Consider the following 10,044-nt stretch of genomic DNA (forward strand, 5'->3'; position numbering starts at 1 on the left):
AGCTCGAGTCTCCTTAAACTCCTGAATTGAGTGAAGTAATTACATTTGTTCATGGTGTAAGAATGACAATCGAGAATGACGGAAATTATGTAATCTTTGAAGGAGTCGTAATCTCTATTGTCAACCGTTTAACTAATGGAAGAGAAGACATCTCGGTCATGGGCTTGCTTCTCAACTAGGCACATGCAGCACTTGCTAACCACCTGGATTTCAAAAATGTTCTATATGCATTGAGAGGTGAATAGGGTGGCACACTCTTTAGCTCATTGGGTCTTCTCGGAGACCAATCTTCTTTGTTTCTTCTATGATAAACCATGATATAATTCTTGATGTTATTGATATTTGAACGAATACATTATATTATAATCATGATTTATATAACAACTAAATCCTATACTCATAGTTCCACCTAAACTCACTTTTTGGACATCTTCATTTTTATTTTTAGAATTTTTTTTATTTAAAAAGAATCAAAATCATAGGCAACTCCACGCTAGAAAAATAAGCGAATAGAAAGTGTCGAGTGTGAACCTCGAAGGAAGCTAATGAAACAGAAAGCGGCTAAAGAAGACACGAGCAGCTGCAACTCTGGAACGCCAGCCTGTATTATTCAATAAACATCTCAAAACTCACCATGCCTCATTTACGGTGCTGCCCCTCAGTTTTCACGCAACACACATGTAGAAACGTGTTTTCGTACGAGGATTTTGCTTCATTTTATTGGTTGTTTTATTTTATTTTTTATAATAATTATGTATAGTAATATATAGTATAGTATAAATAAAATAATATAAAAAAGGGTTTTGAAAAATCGTATATTATATAGTTTTGAAAATTATATATATATATTTGAAACAAGGGTTTTGAAAAACAATATATTATATAGTTTTGAAAATAATATAATATAAATAGTTTCAAAAAAAGGTTTTAAAAATATAATATTATATAGTTTTGAAAATAATATATATATAGTTGTGAAAAAAAGGTTTTGAAAAATAGTATATATAGTTTTTTAAGTAATATTTATATTTTTTCTTTTTTAAGTAATATTATAATAATTAGTATATATATATATTAATTTAATTTTTATTTATTCTTTTTAATTTAGGGTCAGATTTGTGAAGTCCAAAAAAAAATCAAAGTACAAGTTGCATAATCCAGTGGATGAGTCCAAATGATAATCATCAAGAGAGCCCAAAGTGGAGACCGTTCGAAGCAGCTTAAGTATGGTGCTGAACAATTAGGGTTTTGGGCTATCATCCAGGTGCCGACAATCAATAGCCATTAGATCTGAACCAATCCAAGTGCCTTGATTAAGATGAACAAGTTAGGGTTTTTATAACCCCTGAAAGAAACACAGTCGAGGGATAATCGTTCGATCTGGCCCAATCCAACGGTTCAAGATCAAAAGGAGTAATGGTTTATTCTAATCCAAATGGATAGACAACTCAACCAAACCGTGACCGTTGGATCTGACCCAATCCAATAATCCATATCAGAAGATATGGGGTTTTTGAACCTTAAAATTATCAGCGCCACAAGAAGTTTCAATTGTTAGATCTGACTCTAAGATCCAACGGTTAGCAACACGCTGGAGGGCTCTCAGTGGCGCGTGAGATGTACCGAGGCCTTCACAGGACAGCTGTCCCGTTCCTCGACTGCTTCAAGCGTACCTGCAAAATGAAAAAAAAAATGCAGATTCTTTAGCCACATAGAATGGCCAGCACAACTAGGCAACACGAATTTCTTAAAGGGAAATTATTGTGGGTAATTTTGAGTAATGATAAAATGACACCCATTACCCATCAGCAAAGAACCAGAGAGAGAAAACAACCACGAAAAAAACCAATTAGCAGTGAGCAACCAAAAGAAAAATCGAAAGAAAAAATCAGAGCAAGAAAACCAAACACTCCACTGTTCTATGAACGAACCATCAACCAAGGAAAAAACAACCGAGAAAAAAAAACTTACCTTCTCTGTCCAAAAGCCCTCACTACTGTCGCTAGGAATCAGAACCCTCTCGAGTAGAAGGTAATCCATTAGTTTCTTAGCCTTTAACATTCATTTTTGGGGTCATGGGGTCATTTGGAAGAGATTTTGGCCTTAGGGTCTCGGGTTTGGTGAACTTTTGAAGGGGTTTAGTTTAGGAAGAAGTTTCTGAGATGGTGAGGTTCTCATCGGGGCCTCGGGGTATGACGTAGGTCTCGGCGGCTGTCTAAGCAAGAACCTAAGGGTGCGTTTGGTTCACAGAATGTAAGATTACCGGCAGTAATAGGATTACCGGTGAGAATAAGATTACTGGGAACATTGCATTGTTGTGTTTGGTTCGTTTAGCAGGAATGTAAGATTATAGTGTTTGGTTAAAGGAATAAAAGATTATTGGAATGCATATTTTACCAAATCGTCCTTATTATATATTTGTTTTTTTAACAAGTTGAATTCTACTATAATTCTACTATAATTAATTTATATATTTTATTTAAAAATTTTAAATTCATAAAATTTATATAATTTGTTTTGCAAAATTGAAAAGATAAATAGGTTTAATGAAAGGGTAAAATTTTATTTTAACTAGTGAACTTCATATAAAATTCTAATTATGGACTTTTTTTGTAAATCTAAAATAGTTTAACGATAAATTTGTAATTTAACATTCGTAGAATTTTTTTTCAACGACAAAAGAAGGATATTTTTGAAAAACCAAATTAAGGGCATTTTAGTCCAAAATATCGGGAATGTAAAAATACCTAAGGGAAGAGGCTAATCACATTCCCGATAATATACCCCCAAAATACCATTGTTGAAAATAACTAATTACCAGAGGTTGTGAATATTTGCCAACCAAACGGGGGAATGACATTTTATTCCCCTCGGTAATGTGAGATACCCTGAACCAAATGCCCCTAACGGTGGAGAGAAGAAGAGAAAGGGTTTTTATTTTTAGTGGGCTAGATCTAAGGTTTGTGAGTGTCGGGGTTCTTTATCGGAACACGTTGGCTCCTCATCAGAGCCCGTTGGGAGTATAAAGGCCAAGGTGGCCATGGTTTTGTTAGGGTTGAGATGAGTGAAGAATGAGAGAAATGAGAGAACGACTGAGGGATGCTTTCGATAGGAGGTTAAAAGTGGGCTAGGGTAAAAATCTTACCTTATATGTCATACATATGTGGTCGCTTGAACGACATCGTTTAAGTATCAGTTGAAATGATAACACTTTTAGGGTTGGGAGAGTAACCCTAGTTTTAAGATAATAGGATAATAATGCTTTAGGTCCCTGTTATCTTTATAATGTACCGATGTTGTCATCAATCAAAAGTTCGCATTTTTATGATTTGGATCGTTAATTAATTTATATTTATTTTTAATCACTGTTTATTTTAATTATTAGTTTACTGTTTGATTTGATCCATGTGTAAAATATTGGTTTATTTACATATAAGTCAATTTTAATTTTGTTAGTTGCAATTTAAGCCTGGTTTAAATGATTAAATTTCCTTGTAAGTCATTAGAGATTTCTGATTAAGCTAGTTAGTCCTTAGACCTTTTAGGGTTAGAATTTTAAGGAAAATTATGTAAAGGCTCTCCATGTTTTGACTTATTCTTACTATAGTCACTAGTCTTTAGGTTTTTTTTCTTTCTTTTCAATCATTTTAATTTAGATGTTTTTTTTATTTAAGTCACTGTTATATTTGGTTTTTAAGTCATTTACTCTTATGTTTATTTTAATTAAATCTTTAAATTTTGGTATTATTTTTTAAAATCCTAATTTAATTTAGTAGGTTTAGTCCTTTTATTTTTTAGTCCATGGTTATAAGATTAAATTTATTGATTATTTGGGTTATATCACTGGAATGAATATACATATGGATGATAATTTTGTAAATAGTATTAGACTTTCTTCCATTTAGTTTTATATTAATTATTTAATTAATTTGATAACAGGGGACATATCTTTTATTTTTATATTAAGGCGTTTATAAGTGTCCCAATATATTATTATGTACTTGTGTTCATCTAGATCTAGGTTTTTGCATCATTTATTTATTTAATATATGTTACCCTCATATGCATAACTTGACCTATAATTACATTATTGGATTAAGGGTAATACCCTTTTAATTTAAAATTGTTTTGAGTGGCTTGTCTTAATTTATTAGAGAGTAACTTTCGATAATTTTAAATTGAAAGTGTATCCCAACAGTGAAACCTAAAAAAATGATTTGTCACTTAAAATTTGGGAACGAAAGAAAAAGAAATGTTTGATTATTTAAATTTTTCGAGAAAAGATTGTTAGAACTTATCTAAGATATGATCTCAATATTTTTAAATAATCGAATATTCTTCATCTTTCTAAAAAAAGGCTTGGTAATTTTAATTTAATTTATTTTGGTGAATTTGAATATTATAATGGAATTACGATATTTCTTTATTTTGATTGGAGTAAGAATTGATTGCCTCAAGTTATGAGGGATTTGTTTATTCTCGATAGGAAATAATTTCATATTATTATATTTCATTGTAAAATTCATATTTTGTTGTATTGGTGGGATCATAAATCAAATTAAACTCGAATTTGTAAATTTCATTATAAAGACATTAATTAATTGACTAGGTACCGATTTAGGGTGTTGTGAGGTGCTAATTCTTCTCCACGCGTAACCGACTCCTGAACTTGAATTTTGGTAATGCGGACCATAAATTTGACATTTTAATTAAAATTATTTTTATTTAAAATGACAACATGTTTTTGGGTTCCCAATCACACCTTAATCAAATATTGGTGACGACTCCTCGAACCATACGTTTTTATTTTTTTAAAAGGAATCCCAAATTTTCGAAACGAGAGAATTTTTTAATCAGATTTATTTTTTAATTAAAAATTAATCATAAAGAGAAAAATTAAAAATATGTGGTTTTTTAAATCTCACTTTAAGAAACAAAATCGTTTTGACAGCTTAGCGACTCTGCTGATATTTTTTTTAAAGAGTCAGGCCGATAGTCGATTAATTAAGTGTCTTTGCAAATGAAAGTTATAAATTTGTTCTAATTTGGTTTTTGATCCCTTGTTTGGTTTTAAATTTTTTTGTTTATAATTTAATTACCCACTAAATAGTTGTACTGACATGTTTGTTAATGTTTACAGATAAATTGTGTGTTTTGAAAGGAATTTGAGGATTGATTTTTGTGTTTGTCTGATTATGTGTTTTTCGCTTTTCCTTACACACTGCACAATTGCATTATCAGAACATGAGCTAAAACCCTGCTCTATCCGATTTAAGTAGGAGTGAGAAACTACTCCCTCGTGTGGTTTTTACCTTCGCATGGGATAGCGAATCGCTCATGGAGCTCATGTTTTATGGTCCTCATGATGGTATTCACCTCCGCACGGACATAAGGAGACGTGTTCTCTCGAATTGAACTTGATCCCTAAAAGCCTACAATAGGCAAGGATTAAAGGGTTCGACAGTCCAAGAGGGCACTGACAATGACAATTCGAGAACCTATTACTCTAGGGTCGAACCCAACATATAGTGAACCTAGAACCTGAACCTAGTTAAAGCCAAACCCGAACCTTAAGAGTCTAGTGAGGAAGGTACACAAGGAAAATCTTTTTGGGTTATTTAATTTCGCTTTTCGAATAAATGTATGCAAACTATAAATCATGTGGTTAGGTATATTTTTCTCGAATAATCATGTGAACTAGATAGAATGAGGTTAGGTTTTAATGTTCAAACAAAGCATGGGGATAGATATCATGTTTAGGTAGGATTTGATAAAGCATGATTGGTAGCCAGCATATGAGGGTAGGATTTATTAGCAAATTATTATCCATGATTAATTTCTTTATGTTTACTAACTAATTTTCTTTTGTCTTTTCTTTATTTCCTTTTTGCATTGCACTATCCATTACTTGGTGTTGATTCGTGATCGATATCCATATAGAATGCTAGTAATATGGAAAGAAAGATTCTAAAGGAGGTTGAAGACAATGCAGATGGTCTGAACAGTCCTAGCTGACCAATGGAGATAGTTTAATAACAGGATACGTGTCAGAGTTGTTTGGTTACACTCACATCAATGTAAATCAGAACGATCTGAGTGAGCTAAAAGAAGTTTGGAGAAGATGGGAATCAGTAGATAAGCAGTTGTTTTATCAGTTATATGGTGATATCTCTTATCTTCTGGATGTTCTAATTGACCAAAATATGTTTAGAGCCCTTACGTAATTTTGGAATTCTGCTTATAACTGCTATACATTTAGAAGAGTGGATCTGACACCTGCCATAGAGGAGTATCGAGCTTTGATTCGTTTTCCGAGATCTCAAGTGGACAGAATATAAACCAAACTGCCAATCACTCCCTCATTCAAAAAGAAATTTCTCCTGATGACTGGAATGAGCGAAGAATGGGTTGTTAGAAACATCAAGAAAAAAATGAGATAGTGAGTATATTTCTTGGACTGCTCTGAAAGAAGTATTTAATCGTCATCCTAACAAGAAGAAGAAGCTGTACTTGTTTACTCTAGAGATTTATGGGCTTGTCATTTTTCTGAAGGTGTTGGGGTATGTAAATGTATCAATTGTTGATTTGTTTGAGAGATTAGACAAGTATGTAGATCATGTTCCAGCCATTCTAGCTGAGACGTTTTGTTCTTTGAATTCTTGTAGACGCAAATGAGAATGGTGCTTTATAGGATGTGTGCCCCTGATGTTAGTATGAATTCTTAGTCACTTCAAGCATGTTGAAAGAGCACCAGGACGAGTGTTTATGGACGGGTATTCTCCTTTGAAGGATTTTCTTTCCAAAAATGGCCTGGGGTTTCATCGAAGAGAAATGGATGGTTATCTTTAAGGATATCATGGATGGTGATGTATTGTGGCAAGCTTCGTGGAATGTCTCTTCAGATATACTTTACAGATATGGAGAGTGAGATTGGGTTCCTTTGCTAGGTATCTGGGGTTTTGTAGGGTATGCACCTCTGCTAGTTTCTAGATAGTATGGGTCAAGGTAATTCATTCCAGCAATATGGGATTTGTTAGGGTCAAAGTTTACATTCAAAGGAGAAAAATATAAGGGTAAAGTCAAGGGGGTTGCTGAGGCATGGAAACAGACTCAACGTGTGAATCTCTTTATCTTTGATATCTAGTTATCTCAGGAGTACGAACAATGGAGACGCAATCGAGCAAATTATAACATCCCGATGATTAATCCTGCAAATTTTTAGCCTATGGAAGAACATTTGAGAGTGGTGTCATCTCTGTTAGAGCTACATAAGCGTGACTTTGAGGTAGAAAAGAAAAAAAGAGAGTGACTTTGAAAAATTTAAAGGATGAGGTATATCAAAAAGAGTTGGAGATTGATATTCAGAAGAACCGAGCTGATCAAATTAAAAAAGTAGAGAAGAAACTTCGACTAGACTTTGATGATCTTCAACTATCTTACCAGCGAATGGTAAAAGCTCAGAAGATTTATAGTTCAAGTAAATTACATGTTGAATGGAGACAAGAAGTGGCGAGCCTAAAGAGAGAAGCCGGAGAGAGTAAAGAAGAACTCAAGAAAAGTAGACATCAAGTAAAGATTTTATCGAAATAAAAGAGTTCTTTAGAGAAACGATTAGAAGGGAATCAAGTCCAAAATGAGAAGATGAAAGAGAAGATTTCGAGTTTAGAAGTTGCATTACGACGATACCAAAGCTGGGAGATTAGCTCAAGCCGTTGAAAGGTTGAAAGTCTGAAGAAATGAGTGAGCGAACTTGAGGCTATGGTTCAAGATTTTTAGAGGCGAGCAAATGAGCTTCCGATAGTTCCTTACGAGGGGGTTATGCAATGGCGTTATCGGTGGGAGCAAGCTCAGATGAGAGTTAAACAAAGAGATGGCCTCATTGCTTGATACTTAGAGCATGCCCAGGGAATATCTCAATATTTGGTCAACCTGTCTCATGAAGCTGCTGCTGTAAGTAAAGAATTGGAGCCCAAGGCTGAAAAAACCAGAGGATTATGGAGTTGCTGGAACATATACAAAAAATAGGAGAAATAGTGCATATTTATCTGTGATATGTTCCAACCTTGTAATTGAACTTCATTTCTAATATAAAAAGTTGTTCTAAGGAGTCGTTTCATGATCAACACCTTGCATTTTCCATATGAATTTTTATTTTTTGTAATGCATTTTTATTTTTTGCACCGCATTTTCTTCATTCATAGTCATATATTTCATATTCATTAATAAAATATCAACAGTAACAAAAGGATTGTATAACAGAATAATGGAAACTTCCAAGCATCCTTATAACACCAGGAAGAAAACCATGGATGAAAAAATCGCTCAAATTGAGAAAACTTAGCTAGAGTTGTAAGAGAATAAAAGGAAGATGCAAGAAGACGTGTTGAATGCTCAGAACGAAATGTTTGCTAAATTCGTAAGTTTACTTGAAAGAATGAACCCTGAATATAGAAAAATCCCAGTGCCCAAAACTATAAATAAAGGACCACTTTACCCCTAGGGTTCACCCCAGCACAATCTCAAAATGTTCAAGAAACGTCTGTTCATATTGGGAAATTACACATCGATCCAGACGCTGCCTCTGTGAATTTATATATTTGATCTAGTTCACATCCTAAAAAACTTCAATATCCCTAGGTTCTTGATCTTGGTGAAGAAGCTAGGAAAGAATAAAACAAGCAATTGGAGGAAAAATATAAACAGTTAGAAGGGGAAATAAGCGCTATGAAAGAAGATGCCAGTGTGTATGGACTCGATGCTAAAGAATTGAGTCTAGTTCCTGATTTTGTTTTACCCCCGAAGTTCAAGATTCCTGACTTTGAGAAATTTGACGGTACTAGGTGTCCCTCTGCTCATATTACGATGTTTTGTAGGACTATGACTATATACATAGAGGATGATCAGTTATTGATACACTGCTTCTTGGAAAGCTTGACAGGTTCAGCAATCCGATGGTATAATCAACTGAGTAGAGCTAATATTAGGTCGTGGAAAAACTGGATAAATTCTTTCTCGAGCAGTATAGACATATGAAGGATGTTAGGCCTAACAGAATGATGTTACAAGGCATGTAAAAGAATTCTAATGAGAGTTTTAGACAATACACTCAAATATGGAGGGACGTGGCTATGCAAGTTCATCCACCACTAGAAGAGGATGAGACAAATATGCTTTTCATCAATACCCTAAGGGATCTTTTTTTTAAACACCTTATAGATAATTCTTATCAAAGTTTTGCTGATATGGGTATGGTTGGAGAAATGACTGAAATGGCAGTCAAAAGTGGAAAGTTCGAGGGAGGAAAGTCTAATAAGAGATAACCAATGAGGAAGAAGGAAAATAAAGTTAGCAATGTAAGGCAATATGATTATAATAATATTACGATGTCCCGACCTTAGGGAATAAGGTCATCAACACAAAATACCAATAGACAAGGGCAAGGGAATATAGAGAGAGGCCTCAATTTGATCCGATCTCGATGACTTATAAATAACTTTTTCAGATCTTATATGATAGACATGTAGTTTCACCATATCACGTATCACCAATACAACCTCCTTATCTTAAATGGTATAATGCTAGTGCTCAATGTGAGTACCATGCAAGGAATCTCAGATATTCCATCGAGAACTGCACTGCGTTTAAGAATGTTGTTCAAAACTGAGAACGAGGAATATTATCAATTTTGGTGACAGTAAACAACTAAATGTATCCCAAAATCCGTTGTCAAACCATGCAGGGTCAGGGATTTACGCAGTTATTGAGGAGAAATGAAGGAAAACTATAAAGAATGTTACTGAGGTGGAATCACCCATGCATTGGGTGTGGTGTCAGATGATTAAGGTTGGATTATTGAAGCCTAGTCTGTCATGTGAACAACTTAATACTGAAGAGTTATGCCATTACCATAATTGTGAAAGACACATCATACAACAGTGTCATGATTTCCTAGCTCTGGTACAATAAATGATGGATAATAAAGAAATTGAGTTTTTTTAAAGAAGTTGCTAAAGAAGAGGAAGTGGAAATTTGCGCTTCTGAATG

Source organism: Hibiscus syriacus, unplaced genomic scaffold, assembly GCF_006381635.1.
Source record: "Hibiscus syriacus cultivar Baekdansim isolate YM2019G1 unplaced genomic scaffold, ASM638163v2 tig00110647_pilon, whole genome shotgun sequence".
Classification (NCBI taxonomy): Eukaryota; Viridiplantae; Streptophyta; class Magnoliopsida; order Malvales; family Malvaceae; genus Hibiscus; species Hibiscus syriacus.